This window comes from Anabrus simplex, chromosome 1 (assembly GCF_040414725.1).
Source record: "Anabrus simplex isolate iqAnaSimp1 chromosome 1, ASM4041472v1, whole genome shotgun sequence".
NCBI lineage: Eukaryota > Metazoa > Arthropoda > Insecta > Orthoptera > Tettigoniidae > Anabrus > Anabrus simplex.
The window spans coordinates 729,355,738-729,376,845 of NC_090265.1; the positions used below are offsets into that span (position 1 = coordinate 729,355,738).

The window sequence follows — 21,108 nt, forward strand, 5'->3', positions numbered from 1 at the left end:
TTCCTCTGGTTGAGATAAAATTAGTTTATAATTATTCTCCCTGCAATAATGTAAGCACAACAATGAAACTCTGATAGTCTATGCACGGCCATTGTTCAATTTCCTCTTTATTCATTTACTGAAAGGCGGCTACGAGGGCTAATGGTTCACTCTCCTCTGAAAGTAGCGAACATTCTTCCGCTCTCACAATCCCCTTCAAGGCCTCCCTCACCCCTCCTCTCTCCGTGAGCCAATCACAACCTTGGGACAACTGTCCACTAATCTCTCTCGGCAGTCTGGAGCCACAGCTTCGTCAGCTTGTCACATACCATGGCTCGTAGACCACCGACCCTTACCGATGAAGAATTACTCACTCTACTGCATGACATTCCAGATGATATGTCTGAAGTTGAATGTGACCCAGATGTAGAGGACCTACGAGAAGAAGCTGCGGACGAAGATTACTACCAACCAAGTGTCCATTCTGAAAGCAGTGATTCAGATGATGCTGAATACCAAATTGTTGAACCAGGTAAGTTACAATAATGATATACGTTATCTTGATGTCAACATTTCAACTTTGGTACTCAAATTCAACATTTAGACTGCAATTATGCCTGGTATAGGCCGAGAACTGAAAGTTATCAATTGTTCTATTACAGGAGCAGAAAATCTAGTACGAAAAGCTGGAAATAAGAGGGGACGAATCAACACAAGCCTCCCAGGAACAAGTAATACGTTACTAGGTACAGACGGCATCACGGAGTGGACTGTAGGAGAGTTTGGGAAGACTACACCTGGCAGGATGGCTTGTCACAACATCTTGAAAGAAAATCCAGGACCTACTCCATATTCAAAGCGGCATGTTTCTGACGACAGTGTAGCGAGTGCATGGCGTCTTGTTATTGATGAGTCTATATTGAAACACATCAAACACTGTACGGAAACGGAAGCAAAACGTGTTCTAGGTAATGAATTGTGGAGTGTAAGTTTAGAAAAACTGGAGGCATTCATTGCCTTAGTGTATGCTCGTGGTGTTCTTGGAGCCAGTAACACTGAACTTGATGAACTCTGGTCTAAAAAGTGGGGGCCACCATTCTTCAGTGAAACAATGGGGAGGAATTGTTTTCGAGAAATTCAGAGATTTTTGTGTTTCGACGTCAGAACTACAAGATCAGAACGTTTGAAGACTGATAAATTTGCGTTAGTATCAAAAGTATGGAACAAATTAATTGAAAATTGTCAATTGACTTATATTCCAGGTGAAAATCTGACGGCTTATGAGCAGCTTTTCCCAAGCAAAACAAGGTGTCCATTCTTACAGTACATGCCGAACAAACCAGATACATTTGGAATTAAGTTTTGGCTTCTTGTGGACATTGACTCAAAGTTTCTGTGCAATGGGTTTCCTTACCTAGGAAAAGACGATCTCAGAGGACGTGACGAGACTCTTCCCGAAAGTGTAGTAATGAAGTTCATGGAACCATTTCAAAAGAAGAGGCGAAACGTGACTACAGACAACTTTTTTACAACAGTGAAACTTGGTAAGAAGTTGAAAAGTAATGGTACGAGTATTGTTGGAACCATTAGACGATCAAGGAGAGAAATACCTAAAGCTGTGAAGGCTATGAAAGCTAGTCTTTACGACTCAACTCTCCTGAAACATTCCAATGACACACTTACTGTTTATCAAGGTAAACGAAACAAGAACGTCCTTCTATACAGTACTTAGCACTCAGAAGTTGAAATTCAAGCTAATCCCAAAAGGATTCCCGAAACAGTGGACTTCTACAACAATATAAAATATGGTGTGGATGTGGTGGATCAAATGGGAAGAAAATATACTGTTCGATCCGCTACCCGAAGATGGCCTGTTCACGTATTTCATAATATTCTTGACTTGGCAGCTATCAATTCCTGGATCATTTTCAAAAAAGTGACCGGGAAGAAGATCAGTCGCCGAAATTACATCCTGAAGCTAGCAGAGGAGCTTCGTATGGGGTAAATGGAATCGAAACCTAAGTATGTGGAAAGAGAACCCGAATTTAGGGAGCCTGTGGAAGGAAATGTACAGAGGAGGCAATGCCAAATGAAGAAATGCAGGAATAAGACAAACTTTACCTGCAGAAAGTGCAAACAGCGAGTGTGTGGTTCTTGCTCAAATGACATAACTAAGGTCGTGGTATGTAGTTCCTGCTTCTAAAGACACCGAATTGCATCAGCATGTGCAAATACACTAAAGGAAAAGAAAGACAGTGTTTCAAAAATATGGTGTGGTACGTGGATTTGGCAAATATATTTCAAGTCATAAATTACACTAAATAAAATGTTACAGCAATTTTCTTTTCTGTTAATGTGTAATAACTATTTTACAGTTTAGACTAAAAGAATTTGAAGTACAAGCAATGTTTGTTTATTAGATAAGTGTGTTTTAGAGAAACATATCTGTGTTTGTAATAAATTAGTAAAATATTACATTTGCAATACAATGAAATAATTTGTTTCTTTTCTGCTTTATATCCCATAATTATAGTTTTATAAACTTTGTAACACATATTTGAAAGTATGACGAGTTATTATACGTATTTAGAATAAAAATTATAATTCCAATACAGCGGTCAAAATGACCGCATCGGCGGTTCTAGGTATACAATATGTTCCGGCGGTTCTAGTGTCAAGCAAGTCTCGGACCTATGGGACTAATGGAGTCCCACTTCCATCTGACAGGCGAGGGACTCCTTGGAAACAACTTGGGGAACGGAATGGAATTCGATGGGGAGCTATTAATGGGGCTTATGCAAGAAAGAAGAACTGGCTGAGTCAGCAAAGATGGTGCATCTGGATATGTTAGGAGTTAATGATGTTTGGTAAGGGGAGATACTGAAGGATAGGAGATTATAAAGTAATCTTAACAGGTGTTTATCAGGAATAATGTTGCATCCACCATAGTTTCTGTTACGCACATAAATGAGCGATGATGTTAGTAGATTCACCAGTTGGACGAATTAGGACAAGAATTCTCTCACTCTGTTCACCATCTGAGGGCGTAGATGAGAATGAAGTTGACATGTTTTATGAAGCACTGAGTGGAATCATAATCAGGTGAACTGCAAGGATAGGATAGTGCTAATGGGCGATTTCAATGCGAGAGCTGAAAAGAGAACGGAAGGATATGAGAAGGTGATGGGTAAACGTGGGAAAGATATGGAAGCTAATAGGAATGGGAAGCGTTTACTGGACTTGTGTGCTAGTTATGGGTTTAGCAGTTAAGAATACATTCTTCAAGCATAAGGTTATTCACCACTACACATGGGAGAGTAGGGGTACCAGATCAATAATAGACTATATCATAATCGACCTTGAACTCAAGAAATCTGTTGGGAACGTGCAGGTAATTCCGGGGAAGTTTTGATAACACAGACCAGGGCACGACAAATCCTGGGCGCCAGGTCGCCTAAAATTCAATCCTTGGCACCTTCTTTTTCAAGCCGAGTATAATCTCCCCTTTTATATATTTAATTCCTGGTTTTGTGTCACTGAACTATTGCCAAGCGCATGCAATAATATACAACCCCTTGACAGGAGATCAAGATTTTTCGAAATCGGTTGAACAAGATTAGGTAACGAGGGTCTTAGCAAGTGTGGGTGATTTCTGCTTTGATATTAATGTTACCACCGTTTTCAATAATAATCAAGGCTGCATTAAATAAGCAAAAGAAGAAAAATGACATAAGTCCAAACATTTGGGTGTCTAGAAAACCTCTCATAAAGAAAGTATTAACGACATAGAAGTAACTTGAATATACTTCTCATGTAAATGACACAAACAGTATCCTGTGATGATCCTTTACTATTAAAATAGAACTTGTTATTAAATTGATTATTTTAACAGAACTGGTATTGTAAAGTTAAACAGAATGTACTCCTGCGGAATTTATTTCCTACGTTGAGGGCATACAAAGCCCCTAGACATGTGTGCATTAACACAAAAGACATGTAAAGTAAGGGTTGTTCATTATATCTTTTTTTTTTTTTTTTTATAACCACTAGTGTCCTGTTGTATCAATTACGATGGAGTAGTTCTTTATTTTTTTTTCACAAAAGCTTTTGTGAGATACAGTTTCTTGAAAAACACTTTATCAAGGATTTAGCGTTGATGGGACTGAAGGGACTCATTCTGCTACATGACCTCTTCTATCATCTTCCGGTTTCCTTCCGCCTTTTTTGCATCAACTGTTTCATCACACCAGCGACAGTGCTAGGTGTCAGCACAAGTTATTAGCAATGCATGTTGGAGCTAAATCAAGATGAGTCAAAAGAAAGAAGGTAAATATCAGTAGTAATCTTATTTTTAGATCTAACTTCGATAATCGTGTAACGTGATGCCTGTAGATAACATAAATATCACATCACTGTCAGATAATTCGTATTAAGGTTGCAAAAACTGCATGCGTTTTATCTGTATCATACATGATACATTGGTAGGCTACCCTACAATTTTTTTCTGGTCAGTAAACACAATATTGTATGCTGAGAAGTACAGTATCTTTCCTTCTATGGGCAACACGAAATTGGTTCTGCATTTGCTTAGCCTAAAAACCTTTGAATACTTGTATGTAGTATTTTTAACATATTGTGGCTTGTGTATTTAATATATTACGTTAATATTTGAAGTTATGTTTACCCTTAATGTCACGATTGCATTGATTTTTGTTTTCAGTATCGAAACTGCATGAAATATCTGAATTGTATGATGCGCGGGACCTTCGCAATTCCAAGTTGGAGTTTGATAATGATGACAATGAAGCAAATATTCAAACACTGGAACTTCCTGGAGATGATGAAGATGATGCTAAATTCATGAATATTTGTAAATTCTACTAAAAAGTGATAAAAATGGGACTGAAATACTTTCATAAAAACTGAAACTTGTTTTGTAACATGAAAACTTATGTAGGCCTATATGTGGTCATACAGTAAATGTTGCTACATGACTTCTTCTATCATTTTCCGGTTTCCTTCCGCTGTTTGTGCTTAAACTGTTTCATCACACCAGCAACGGTGCTAGGTGTCAGCATGTGTTATTAGCAATGCATGTTGGAGCTAAATGTATCAAATGTACCCAATGTATCAAATATGATACATACCCTCCCGAGTACACGAAACTGACTGAAAATGATTCAGATTCCCCAGACCAATATGTGTTTAAAGACTGAACGAGGCAGATGATGACCAATAAAATGTGGGCGAAACACGTACCTTTAAAATTCTGGTAATTTCTATGTGCATTTGACCACACTTTAGTGGAATAAATTGTATTGAATAGGTGGTATTGAAATTACTCCTTGTGTAAACTTAGAGATAAGGTCAGGGTTATACGGAGGATGATCAAATTGTTCCCAACCAAATAAAGTGATGAGGTCTTGGGTTCAATTAGCCATGTGGGGTCGTGCATTGTCATGAAGCAAACAAATCCCTCTTGTAAGCATGGCATGCTGTTTGCTTCAGATTGCATGTCAGAGTTTACGTCAAGGTCTCTCAATAAGTCTCAGCATTTAAACTAGTGTTACTCAGGTGTAAAACATCCACAAGCAACACACCCTGCATATCCCAAAACACAGTGCATGAGTTAGAAAGCTGAAACGGTTTGCTTGTACTTCACTTTCTTGGGTGATGTTGAGTGCCTCCATTCAGTTAGGTGGAAATGTAGTTAGCAGTTTGGCCCTTGCCCTGCGGTTTTGATTCCGGTGTAACATAAGCTACTCATGTTTAGCTGCCGGTGATAATTTGGTTTAGGAATGCATCACCTTCATTACCTTACCGCTCAAGGAAAGTCAAAACACTGACTACGCACTTGGTTTTGTGCACCTCCGTCAGCATGAGCACAACTTCCAATAATCTAAGTGCCCTGCCACAAGTTTTTAATAACACTCTTTTAAATTTCAAGCATCTCAAATTAATGACAAAATTGTTAACCAGCTGTTTTCTTGAACCTCTGCATCAAGTCTTCAGTAATGACAGACGTTCGCTCACTACATTTCTTGTTGTGGACATTAGTACAGCCTTCCTTAAAACGCTCTGACCCATTTCTTACCATCCCCTCGCTCAGTGTATTCTTCATACAATCCACTAATTTGAATGAATTTATACAGCTTTCCCAATCAATGGGACCATTAGTTAACAGAGGCATTTTCAATACGCACAAAAATTGGGAAGAATACTTCCACAGTGCTGTTTGTATCTAGCCTAAAGCTGTATGTACTGAGCATGTATGGACCGAACAAAGCTCTGCAGCAACCATATTTAAAAACGGTACTTACTTTAAAAATTTGCTTCATATTATAGTAAGAGAAATTGAATCAAGGTGCAGCAAAGCCAATGGAATGAGCTTGCAGTTGTGATATAGTTGCTGTAAGAAAGAAGTCAGCTAGGCCTACTGGACAAAAATATCTTTAGACCAGCCCGTTTTCAGACAAACTTTGCTTTATGGGAGTGAAAGCTGGATGGACTTAGGATATCTTATTCATAAGTTAGAAGTAACAGACATGAAAGTAGTGGGAATGATAGCTGGTACAAACAGGTGGGAACAATGGCAGGAGGGTGCTTACAATGAGGAGATGAAGGCTGTTGGGACTGAACTTGAAGCTGTGTGCATTAACTGGTATCGGTGGTGGGGTCATGTGAGGCAAATAGAGGATAGGTTATCTAGGAGAACAATGGACTCTGTCATGGAAGGCAAGAGAAGTAGAGGGAGACCAAGACGGTCAGACTCAGTGGCTACAGGTACAAATAGAGGATTGTAGTAGAGTTTATGAAATTGTACACACTTGCAAACTCGGTGCTAAAAATGCATATTTTCAGTAAGAATAATTTATCATATCTGCAATAACTGAAAATTTTTACTCCCAGAATAATAAACCTATGCTTCTCTACAACCTCTACCACTGCCATTCACAAAATGTAAGTCGAAGCAAAATATTGGTGCTGTTATGATGAAGTCCTGCAACGCTCGATGTATGACTAATGCAGATACGGAGAGCATCATTATAAAAAAATATAGCGTTTGCCGTGTGGTTAGGAGCGCGCAGCTGAGAGCTCGCATCCAGGAGGTAGTGGGTTTAAACTCCACTGTCGGCAGCCCTGAAGATGGTTTTCTGTGGCTTCCCATTTTCACACCAGGCAAATGCTGGGGGTGTTCCTTAATTAAGACCACGACCGCTTCCTTCCCATTCCGAGGCCATTCCTATCCCATCGTCGCCATAAGACCTATCTGTGTTGGTGCGACGCAAAACAAATAGCCAAAAAAAAAAAAAAAGATGGGACGGGACGGGAGAAACCACTCACCCCCACCAAATATGGTCAATATATGTGTGCGCCTAAGTGTTACACAGAATACACACACGTGCCCAGGCCAATCCCATGCAACCAGCAGCGGCAATCATTGGAGATGAAATTGCTTGTGTACAGAACGAGGAAGTTGTGGTATGTTTGCCTCAAAGAAAAGCAATTAAGTTGGACGATTGGTTATCAGCAAAATAAAACCTGTCCTCATGTGCCGAAAACAGTTGGAGGGAGGTGATCACTGAAGAACCATATTTTATGATTTATGATTTGGTTCCTGAATTCGAAGTCGGTTAAGATATAGTCTATTATGGATCTGGTACCCCTAGCCTCCCATGTGTAGCGGTGAATAGCCTCATGCTTGAAGAATGTATTCATAACTGCTAAACCCATACTAGCACAGAAGTCCAGTAAATGCTTCCCATTCCCATTAGCTTCCATATCTTCCCCACATTTACCAATCACCCTTTCGTATCCTTCAGTTCTATTCCCAACTCTCGCATTGAAATCGCCCATTAGCACAATTCTATACTTGTTGTTGACCCTGACCATGATGTCACTCAATGCTTCATAAAACTTGTCAACTTCATCCTCATCTGCACCCTCACATGGTGAATACACGGAGACAATTCTAGTCCTAATTCCTCCAGCTGACAAATCTACCCACATTCATTCGCTCATTTACATGCCTAACAGAAACTATGTTGCGTGCAATGGTATTCCTGATAAAGAGCCCTACCCCAGATTCTGCCCTTCCCTTTCTAACACCCGTCAAGTACACTTTATAATCTCCTATCTCTTCCTCGTTATCTCCCCTTACCCGAATATCACTTACTCCTAGCACATCCAGATGCATCCTCTTTGCAGACTCAGCCAGTTCTACTTTCTTTCTTCCATAAGCCCCATTAATATTGATAGCTCCCCATCGGATTCCATTTCGTTCGCCAAGTTGTTTCCTAGGAGTCCCTCGCCTGTCAAATGGGAGTGGGACTCCGTTACTCCCATAGGTCTGAGGCTTGCTTAAAATGTTCTGAGCTCGGTAAATTCATGAAGCAGGATGCTACCCTACTTGCACATAGTCTAAGTGAGGATCTCCCCTCTAACGGGTTATGGACCACCGGTGAATTGTATAGTCCTAGCCGCCTGAGCACAAGGAGGGCCACGACTCAGAATATGTCCGAGATGCTCACTTCCATTCCATAGCAACTGGTATCCCGACTCTCAGGACCACTTACTAGGCCACTCAGCCGTTGCCCATGGTTCAGGATCTAGGACATGACTACAGTAACCCACACCATTAACCATCTTTATAAAATAGTTTTAATATATATATATATATATATATATATAGGTGGATAACTCTACTGTGCATTATTTATGTGTTATCTCAGTTCAATACGGACCAAGAATATGATGTTCATCACCCTTAAAGGTGTGCTATTTGTATTGTAAAGCAGCTTGAAGAAATCAAATAAAAATTCCAGATTTGAAATGTATAAACTCTATGGAGATCTATACTCGTAAAGGCCCAAAACTCAATAAAATATATTCCTCTATTACATTGTCCATGCAGTGGCAACCATTTAACAGTAATGAATACACATTCCACATCTGAGGTGGGAGCTTCCGGGGAGCAGCCCTCGTCCTCCCTCTTCCTGGCCAACCAAAGACATGCCGTTTATACATATTTGATTGCTGATGGATTATAGAACTCCATAATTTTGTCATCAAAATTGTCGTATAATGAATCCATACTTGGCGCACATCTGTGGATCTATCAGAACGAAAGGCAGTGCTATAATTTAATGACTTTGCTTCCATATACAATGCTTGTCTACTAGATATGCCTCTCATAACCCTTTACCAACTGTGTAAAGTTGAAAGGGAACCTGTAGTAGTTACGTTTGGAAAAATCGTGTAACAAGCATTATTAGCTAGCCAGCTCAAAATCTGTGACCGAAACATATAATTTAAAGCGAAACTTTTGAGCATGGCATAATGTAGAATTTCACGATAAATTGATGAGTACTTTTGTGTTTGACAAATGCTGAGACAGAACACCATAGGAAATACATAATTTCTAACCCTTCCTTGTACGGTAAATAGTCGAGCAAGTATATCTAAGCCTAGGGTAGAGAAAGTGAAATCTGTCTGCAAATGAAAAAGGGTAGAAAATCTCCAGTACGAGGAAATTAGACAGAAGTACATGGATATGATTAATGAGAAGTTTCGAACAGTAGACAGTAAGCAGTTTCATGATACAGAAACTGAATGGGTGGCATACAGGGATGCTGTAGTAGAAACAGCAAGGGAATGCCTGGGAACAACTGTATGTAAAGATGGGAAAAAGAAAACATCTTGGTAGAATGATAAAGTGAGAGCAGCTTGTAAACGTAAAAAGAAGGCTTATCAGAAATGGCTCCAAACAAGGGCCGAGGCGGACAGGAATTTGTACGTAAATGAAAGAAACAGAGCGAAACAAATAGTTGTTGAATCCAAAAAGAAGTTGTGGGAAGATTTTGGTAATAACCTGGAAAGGCTAGGTAAAGCAGCAGGGAAACCTTACTGGACAGTAATAAAAAATCTTAGGAATGGAGGGGAAAAGGAAATGAACAACAGTGTTTTGAGTCAATTCAGGTGAACTCATAATAGATCCCAGGGAATCACTGGAGAGGTGGAGGGAATATTTTGAACATCTTCTCAATGTAAAAGGAAATCATCCTGGTGGTGTTGCAAAAAGCCAAGCTCATGAGGAGGAGGAAAATGATGTTGGTGAAATTACGCTTGAGGAAGTGGAAAGGATGGTAAATAAACTCCTGTGTCATAAAGCAGCAGGAATAGATGAAATTAGACCTGAAATGGTGAAGTATAGTGGAAAGGCATTGATGAAATGGCTTCATAGAGTAGTAAGATTAGCATGGAGTGTTGGTAAGGTACCTTCAGACTGGACAAAAGCAGTAATTGCACCTATCTATAAGCAAGGGAACAGGAAGGATTGCAACAACTATCGAGGTATCTCATTGATTAGTATACCAGGCAAAGTTTTCACTGGCATCTTGGAAGGGAGTGTGCGATCAGTCGTTGAGAGGAAGTTGGATGAAACCCAGTGTGGTTTCAGACCACAGAGAGGCTGTCAGGATCAGATTTTCAGTATGCGCCAGGTAATTGAAAAATGCTACGAGAAGAATAGGTAGTTGTGTTTATGTTTCGTAGATCTAGAGAAAGCATATGACAGGGTACCGAGGGAAAAGATGTTTGCTATACTGGGGGACTATGGAATTAAAGGTAGATTATTAAAATCAATCAAAGGCATTTATGTTGACAATTGGACTTTGGTGAGAATTGATGGTAGAATGAGTTCTTGGTTCAGGGCACTTATAGGGGTTAGACCTTTGCTGTTCGTAGTTTACATGGATCATCGGCTGAAAGGTATAAAATGGCAGGAAGGGATTCAGTTAGGTGGAAATGTAGCAAGCAGTCTGGCCTATGCTGACGACTTGGTCTTAATGGCAGACTGTGCCGAAAGCATGCAGTTTAGTATCTTGGAACTTGAAAATAGATGCAATGAGTATGTTATGAAAATTAGCCTCTCAAAGACTAAATTGATGTCAGTAGGTAAGAAATTCAACAAATTGAATGTCAGATTGGTGATACGAAGGTAGAACAGGTCGATAATTTGAAGTATTTAGGTTGTGTGTTCTCTCAGGATGGCAATATAGTAAGTGAGATTGAATCAAGGTGTCGTAAAGCTAATGCAGTGAGCTCGCAGTTGCGATCAACAGTATTCTGTAAGAAGGAAGTCAGCTCCCAGACGAAACTATCTTTACATCGGTCTGTTTTCAGACCAACTTTGCTTTATGGGAGCGAAAGCTGGGTTGACTCAGGATATCTTATTCACAAGTTAGAAGTAACAGATATGAAAGTAGCAAGAATGATTGCTGGTACAAACAGGTGGGAACAATGGCAGGAGGGTACTCAGAATGAGGAGATAAAGGCTAATTTAGGAATGAACTCGATGGATGAAGCTGTACGCATAAACTGGCTTTGGTGGTGAGGTCATGTGAGGCGAATGGAGGAGGATAGGTTACCTAGGAGAATAATGGACTCTTGCTATGGAAGGTAAGAGAAGTAGGGGTAGACCAAGGCGATGATGGTTAGACTCAGTTTCTAACGATTTAAAAATAAGAGGTATAGAACTAAATGAGGCCACAACACTAGTTGTAAATTGAGGATTGTGGCGGCGTTTAGTAAATTCACAGAGGCTTGCAGACTGAACGCTGAAAGGCATAACAGTCTATAATGATAATGTATGTATGTATATTATATAAAGCTATTAGCTTTCAAAACCAACAATAAAAACATGAACGTTCTACACAATACTTCACATATCAACAAGACCAGCTGTTTTTTTTAAATCAGGAGTTTATAGGATCAAATGCAATACCTGTGAAAAATCCTACATCGGGCAAACCGGACGAAACTTCAATATAAGATACCATGAGCACACTAACACAATAAAATACAATAAGTTCTCAGCTATCGGCCAACACATGTAAGATTATAACCATAATTTTACCCATATTGAACAGGACATGGACATCCTTGAAGTAGCAAATAATGGTCCTTTACTCAACATAATGGAAAATTACTACATACACCTACACCAATTACAATCTTCATGAAATCTCAGAGAAACCCAACATCCTTTACGATTTATTTATCACTATTCTCAGAAACAATAATTCAGCCAACCAGAACTCAATCCTAAGTTCAATTCAAGGTACTTTTCCAAAAAAATGACCCTTTCTCTCGCACCCTTCAGCTTAAATCCCCACTTACAACCCCACCCCACCCCCTCCCAAGCCACCACCACTCTACCCAACCCACATGCGCCTGCCCCCCTCCCTGCCCATATTTCCCCTTCCGCCATTAGTCGCACATTATCAGCTAAGCTACACACACCACAGCGGCGCGAGGTAAGTGTCCATTCAGTTTGTGTTAATCTTTTCCTTTTCCGCGCAGTTTACTTTTTTACTGGCTTTTCTCAATTTTTATAGGTCCAATTAGTTTTCCACTATGAAATGAGAATTCCAACAATTAATATCACCACACACAGTGTCTACTTTCTTCTCAACAAGAATTCAAAAACTTCACATTCTGCACAACAATCAACCATGCAGCCCATCAACATGGCTTGGTTACTCAATACCACAACTGCCAAATTATCCGCTTAAGGCAATGCATCTGTGAAAATCCTAAATTCTACAGTTTTCATCCTTTCGATCATTTAATGTCAGTATCAGCATGATATAGCATACAAAGTTTAAAGTTTCTATCAATAACAGTTTTTGAGATATTCATAATTTTATCAATATCTTTTAAAATTTTCGATGTATTTATAAAATGCTCCTCATGCCAAACGGCTCAGCAGATCTGGCGTAAAATTTAATCTTGGTTTTAAAAGACCAATATAAAAGAAGTGATGTGTGGGTTTTGACAAATTACACTGAAAGGAACAAATTATTTCACATAGGCTTAACTATTTAAATATATTTTATGATGATCATGATGAGAAAAAACTAATTGCCACTGAACTATTGCATGTATATTAAAATTTGCACATCAGTTTGTTATTATGTTGTATCTGAAACTATCCTAAAAGTTTCAAGTAGATTGATTGAAAACTGTGGCATAAGGAGCATTTTGAATCTTGAAAAGTGTTGGAAAATAAATTCTGAGGAAAAAGAGATTGAAATTTTAGAGATGAACATTAGTCCAGTACCTGAATCTAGTTGACTTAAAACTCCCCAGCACCATGGGTGATATGAATAAAAATGAGATGTAACTCGGAGACAAGTCTCGAAGGAGGATTGAGACGGAAGTCACTTGCGAGACAGAACTCGTCATGTATATGAATAAAGTTTGTTTCTCGCTAACGAGACTTGTCTCCTTCCGCTTGAGATGAGTCTCGCACACTGGCTCTGGTATCTGTCAGTTGACGAGTGAATTACTACAAAAAGTGGTTTTGTTGGAACAGATGAAAGTGTTAGATTTACAAGCGAAAAAGATTGAAAAGCGACAGTGTGTCCTCGAAAAAACAGAAGAACTCATTTCAGTGCAAAAACAGATTTTGCAACTGCAAATGGTAAATCTTTTACATGAAAGGGAGAAAAGAGCAGAACAAACAAGTACAATCGAAGTGGAACACCCACCGATATTTTTTTCATTTAGAATAGTTCTTGACAGACTTTTCTTCTTCTTCAGTTATGTTTAACTTGGGAGCCTATTCTGCAAACTATAGGCTACCTTTCGTATTAATCGATATTCAATAATCACTAGTTCTTATTTCAATTCTTTCTAGGCTTACATAAACGTAGTGGCTCGTACACTTGGTATACTTGAACCCCAGCTTGGGAACGACTGATTTAAGGTTTCTTTTCTTGTAAGTTTCCTTCAAGATATTGTGTAAGAAGTTACATTGTATTTATTATCACATTCAGGATCCACATACAAATGCATAATTTTCTGCGGTCATTGAAATTCACTCAAACACTTTTTAGCACACGTTTCGTACTTCATTCTTCACGAATATGAAGAGTTTATTGATCATACCTCTGCATAGTTAGGGGTGTTTCTGCCTATAATGTACTTTTTTTCCTACAATTTGTTTTACGTCGCACCGACACAGATAGGTCATATGGCGACGATGGGATAGGCTTAAGAGTGGGATGGAAGCGGCCGTGGTCTTAATTAAGGTACAGTCCCAGCATTTGCCTGGTGTGAAAATGGGAAACCAAGGAAAACGATATTCAGGGCTGTCGACTGTGGAGCTTGAACCCACTACCTCCCGGATGCAAGCTCACAGCCTTGCGTCCCTAACCGCACGGCCAACTCACCCGGTATATAATATACTACCAATACCTATATACTGTTGCATAAACTGTCTAAATTTCAAACTTTCAAAACTTAGAAACAATACAAAATGCTATCCATATTGATAAACTACGGGAGTTGTTTGATTTGGACCGGACAAATTGCAATGAAACTTAGTAACATGATGAGCTAAGACATCCGGAACTCAATGGTGATAACCGTTCTGCCGTGAAATAACATTTTCGTACCGGTATTCATTGACAGGAAATTTTTTTCCAGTTTTAAATGGAACGTGGTGTGTAGATGGCAGCGATTTCAATGAAACATGGTTGGATGGTCAATTAAGACATCAGAACATCGCTGCATGATTGACTTTGTTATATAGGTTACCCGCAGTGTGACAAAATGAATCAATCTCAACAAGAATCCGAAAGTTTAAGGCTATTTATAGCATGCAAGTTTATATACAAATGACGAGGATTTCATATTACATATTTCAGCCTCGATTGTAAACGACAAAGAAGTATTAAAAGCCTAATATTTTTAAATATTCATATACTGTGCATGTTAGTAAAATGGGTTTGATGAGCAAGACATTCTGTTCATGTTGTCAAAATCTAATTTTCACTCTATAGCGCACTGTTTAATGTAACTTTAAAACAGAACTATCAGTGCATTTCTACAGTGCATACGCGAGGCCAATACAGCTGCAAACCACCCAGCTGTTCTTTAGCAATTACTCATAACAATGTCGTTGATTTTATGACAAAGTAAATATCAGAAATAAATTTAAGACAGCTAGATTGACAATTCATGGAAGTTTCATCGAAATCTGTCTGATCCAAACCAAATGCTTTCCTCGTAGTATTCGGCGCAAGTGAGATATTGGTGCGATGGTTGAGAAAGAGCAGCACTCATAGAGGCAGCAAATCATTGGCCGAATAACGTCATTATGCGAATCTGTTAAATGTTGTGGGACCATTTACAGCATATTTTTTCAAGGGCGCGAGACGCCGGTTGAAACTTTTAAACAAACTTAGAAACAGTGCAATCGAAAAAGGCATGGGCAGGAAATTTTACGGCACTTAAACATAAATGGGATAGCTTACACCAAGACCAAAGATACTCGCACATTCGTTCAATACCATTTGGCCAACATGTCATAGAGAGCGATAATTTTCAGACTTGAAAAAATATCCTTCCAGATATCATAATGTGAATAATAATAATAATAATAATAATAATAGGTAATAATTTCGTGTGGCTATTTCTAGCCTGGTACAGCCCTTGTAAGGCAGACCCTCCGACGAGGATGGGGTGTCATCTGCCGTGTTATTGTAGTGGAGGATAGTGTTGTGTGTGAATTGCAGGAATGTTGAGGATTTAAGGTTAAAATCTCTGACCCGATAGCGAATCGAACCCGGGGGCCCCCTGAACCGAAAAGTACCACGCTGACCATTCAGCTAAGGAGCAGGACAAAGTGAATAATGAAAACCTTGAATAATTGTAAGTCATATCTTAATCATAGCTATGTTTTATTTCGGCCTTTTCCGTGATTGTGAATTAATTTTATTTATAAAATGTTAGTCGTGTTTTGTGAATAGAAAAAATGTGAATGCAAAAAAAATCACAAATGTAGAATAGATTAAGAATAATTAAAGTAATTTAATAATTACTAAGAAAATTATTAGAATTGTATGTTGCACGGTTTTGCATATTTCTGGTTTGAATTTGAACATTTTAGACTTTATGATGCATGTAAATCCTATCGCAAATGGCTATCAACGTCATCATCTTTATCATTATTGTTATATGAATATCTCGTGTATCCGCACCAGAAAATGTGCTAACCATTCCACATTTTCTTTCCGGTAACGGTAGAGATCTTTATAATCATGTTCGAGAGAATTTCTTCGTGGTTTATAAATTTTTCTTCTCCGTTGTAAAACCATCATAAACTCCGCCATCACGTTTTCAGCCTGATTCTATCAGCTTGAGTCACCTACTGGGCTGGCTCAAGAAATTCTGAGACCAGTCTCCATTCAGAGAGACTAAGCTCCAGTTTATTCATATACATTTGGAGACATGTCTCCGAGGGGATCCGCTAACGAGTTGTGTCTCAAGGAGCAAAGGTCACTGCTGAGACATCGCTTTTTTATTCATATACATTTGAGACATGTCTTAATATTTACGAGACAAGAGTAACGTCTCCGGTTTATTCATATCACCCAATATGTTGGACCCTCTGCTGCCTTCTTCCTGGCCTCACTAGCAGTTTTGAGAGTTTTAGTTTCCTTCGGGCTGTTTTGAACCCTTGTCACCCAGACACTCCACTGTGGTCAATTCTACGCTTGTCTCTCATTACACTAATTTTCTGTCCTGAGGTGCTAACTTTAACACCCCTAACACTAGCTTTTAGTTTCTCACTTGCTTCACAACCCATGTTGAATTCAGCAATTGCTGATGTTACAGCAATCTCCAGTTCTTTATTTGACATAAACACTTCCTTCAGATACTTAGCCCAAATTACATTATGCATTCCCCGGGCACAATATTTGGTGTGGGAATTTTAACTTCCCTTACTTGATCTTGTAAACTAGTACTTACATTCTTATTCCTGTTAGAAATGGCATTTTTTTTCACTTTATCCAACACTTTACTAGGTCGTTTCTTCCGGCAATGACAAGTCTCAATTCTTCTGCCCATTATGTACACTGATAATAACACAACCTCACAAATCCTAACCTTAAAAGCTAACCTGCTTTCACTAAGTAGATACTGTTATTGTTTATGGATCATTTATAATACACTTATTACTAATGTAACATTTAAGAAATTGCAGAAAAGCAGAGTAGACCTAAAACACGAATGATAAACACAAAACGTGAGATCACAACTCTTTGTTGACATTCAACACATGGACAAGCTCCATTACAAGCACCAATTCCACTTGATATATCGATAGTCCATCAGAATAGCCAACATAAAGACCCACAGCAACAACATTTCTTACATTCAACCCGCGCGCTCAATTCAAAATCTTCGAAAAACGAAAGATATTCATGAGCATAGTGTCGACGGGCGGCAACGCCCACTTGCGCCGGGTCATTTAAATGGCCGCTAAGGGCTTTAAATGGCTGATATTTAAATAAAACAAAGCTTAAAAAGAAAGTACAAGGTATAAACATTATGAGAACGTAAAAAACTAAAAATGGATTTTTTTCACAATTTTCACCAAATTTCACCGATACATTGCCTTAAGCTGATACAGTGTTTAGTCAACTCTTCTTCCAGAGAGTATAAACTACACATTTTGTTACTCAGACATTGTACTTACCTGTATATTTTTATACATGTGTCAGTTTACTTTGTGTTCATTCTTATTGCCATAGCACCCGTTACGATCACCACGACCTACTGAATTCCACGAGTCTATAAATTTTAAAAACACAGAGCACCTTATTTGTACTTTTGTTCCAGAATTCTTAGCATGTATTAAGTGTATTAATTATTACTCACCTACATCACACGTAATATTTCATTTTCATTTGCAACATTTCAACCACACTTCATATTGTAAAATTATATTTTTCATTAGACTCTTACTGCTAGAAAACATGTTTTAGGATTTCGCATTTACTTTGTGTATGTTTTAATATGGCTGATGATGACCCCAAGCAGGATTGAAACTGAGATGGAAATAGCGTATGGCTTTTAGTGCCGGGAGTGCCCAAGGACAAGTTCGGCTCGCCAGATGCAGGTCTTTTGATTTGATGCCCGTAGGCGACCTGCGCGTCGTGATGAGGATGAAATGATGATGAAGACGACACATACACCCAACCCCAGTGCCAGCGGAATTAACCAATTATGGTTAAAATTCCCGACCCTGCCGGGAATCGAACCCGGGACGGGTATAGTGCGTATTGGTATCACCCAAATATCACTATAAAATTTGTCACAAATGGAACATAATAATTGCTTTTACACATATCAAGTGAAAAACCCCTGGCAAATTACGAAATATTTGATTTTTGGAGAATATTATGTACACGTACTTTACCACTTTACAAGTACATTTGGTGTTGCGCTCACAGTGACACACGTACGTCTTTTGTGTTACACTTTCAACGATTTTGTGTGTGATATCTGTGTTCACTGAAGTTCTTTGCTTTCGTTTCAGTGCCTCACTTGTCAAACATCATAATTTCATGAATTGTATCGCGATATGCAATATTTAATAGGCGACAAAATGTTATGGCCAATGTACATAAGAAAAATTCAGTGGACTAGTGATTTATTGGTCCAGGGATCAAGCTACTTTTGTTCGAACAGAAATAAAAATATTTATTGGTCCAGGGATCATGCTATTTTTCTGTTGACCTCCATTTTGCTGTGTGAACTGGCTGCTCTAGTCATATGGACAAAGATAATGAGAATCTACAGACATAGCACTCCCATTCCACGGTGCTAGCCCTGGACCTGAAGAAAGTAACAAAAGACTGCACCAGCAGCGCAGTACGTCATAAACCAGTCCTGTCTACAAGCCTTAAGTATGTTTTCATATTTCTCAAATAACGAAGGTATTTCTTAATTTGCCAGGGATTTTTCACTTGATATGTGTAAAAGCAATTATTATCTTCCATTTGTGACAAATTTTACAGTGATATTTGTGTGATACCAATGCGCATCGTACCCCCCAGGACCCCTGTCGCCAAAGGCCAGCACGCTAACCATTTAGCTATGGAGCCGGACAGGGTTGAAACTAGTCCCATGTAATGTAAATACAACTTAGCACTGAATAGGTGGAAAAACTCTGTTGCATTATTTATAAAATAGCACACCTACCAAGACGCATGGCTAGTGAATACCCTGGAGGTACTGTGTAGGCTACTTGGAGCCACTGGCAGTGCCAAAGCACTATGAGAGACTTTGTCTCATTTTCAAAAATTGATGCCTGCCTGGCCATCAGATGATAAACACAAGCTGCTTTACGTAGCACCGACACAGATACATCTTATGGCGGCGATGGGATAGGAAAGGGCTAGAAGTGAGAAGGAAGCAGCTGTGGCCTTAATTAAGGTACAGCTCCAGCATTTGCCTGGTGTGAAAATGGGAATCCACGGAAAACCAACTTCAGGGCTGCAGACAGTGGGGTTCGAACCCACTATCACCCAAATATTGGATACTGGCCGCACTTGAGCGACTGCAGCTATCGAGCTCAGTGGATATTTTCTAATTGTGGACATGAACGCGCACTTTTCAACATTATTAACATTTTAGTACTGGACCATATCGCTTACCAACTATACTACTTCATATCAATCCACACCAGTCGGCGCGTTCACTTATGTAAGTCGTATGATTCTGTATGTTTGCATGAACAGATTTAAACAGACTATTTTGTTTGCAAAGGTTTCCATGGAAATACTTGCCAAGTTGTAATTTCCTTTGTATATAACAGGTAGGCCCTACTTTACAAGGTCAGTTAAGGATCAAGCTGCAATATAATTACAAAGTTTATAATTTTGACTTACATGTGTATTAATGTACATATTTCACAACCACCACAGTTTTACCAAACAACTCCTGACCCGAGACGATTCTTGCCAAACCTTAACTGCAACCCCATAAATGTAGCAAAAGAAATAATCAATACACACATACACTTAAAATCCCACAAATCTTTAAAATTTTCTCTCGTTCTACGCCCTGTAAAATTACACCCAACACGACCCAGAGCAGGGAACTATACACACTTGGGAGGTCTTGGAGGATTCTGGAGGCAAAATCTATTTTTTTTAAAACATGACCATTCCTATGTTAAAGCTACATAACTCAAGTGCAATACAGGGACAACAGGCTGTATGTACGTTATTTTCCACTGACTCACGACCTCAAACTGTCATAAACTAATATAGGCCTAAAAATAAAATTTTAGACATACTCTGGATATTCCACAAGTGAACAGGAACAAAAATGTTGACTGGTTAGAATGTCTAGAGATTACTTTTCATCGTAAGTCACTTTCAACGTTGTACAACACAAGAACACTATACACAAATACCTATGTTAAATGCATGTCTGCTGTGCATTAAAAAGAAACTTTAGCCACCACTATTCACACTGGAAACAAACTCAACATACACGAATAAACTAACACATCCCTATCAAAGATCCCATACACATAAATCAAAACTATTATCAAATGATACTTACTATTATACACTAAAATACTGATCTACTTCACGAAGATTTATACTCCAAATACGAAATACTCAATACAAAAAATAACTTATCTACAAATATTGCCAAGTACACTTCAGTATTCAAAACTGCCCATGTCGAATGAATATTACATTACGGTAAAACTAAAATATACAAACTTTACAACTTAAATACAACAATTATCGTCGAAAACAAGATAAAATGCTTTGTTATCATAAAGAGAAAACTCCAGCCAAAGGTCGCCAAGTTCACTGCCTTCTAATCTTCAGCACAGAACACCTGTAGTGTAAAGTGAAATCAGTATAACAATATAAGGTTGTAGAGTTGAATGTTTTTTTTTTTTTTCAAATTTACTTCAGAACGAGCATAAATAATTATTTGACCAGTTCCTAACTCATATCATTTTATTTCTTAAGCAAAATAATTAATATACAGTAACACGAACCATGACGCAGCTGTAACGAATTTCTTCTTGAGAAGGCTGTGATTTCGCAGAAACTGTAATCGATGAGTCACCTGACGTCATACCAATCGTCATACGACGATTGCCCCAGATGTCGCAACTCACAAATAGAGATGGACAAACTGGAAATCTGCCCGAAAGATGTATTACAAACTCTACATCACTGGCAAAAACAAAGTATTGCACCTGACGGTACGCTCTCTTTCGAATGGCCAACGGCCTTTAAA

General features: G+C 38.7%; 1 protein-coding gene across 2 annotated transcripts in view; it reads right to left on the reverse strand.

Moving 5' to 3' along the window:
- Positions 1–20,664, reverse strand: part of LOC136857433 (NEDD4-binding protein 1) — an 85,360-nt gene extending 64,696 nt beyond the window's left edge. For both annotated transcript variants that reach the window (XM_067136092.2, XM_067136091.2), the window contains exon 1: positions 20,410–20,664. The gene's annotated coding sequence lies outside the window, so the exon portion shown is untranslated. The remainder of the gene's footprint in view (positions 1–20,409) is intronic.
- Between the last annotated feature and the right edge of the window lie 444 nt (positions 20,665–21,108).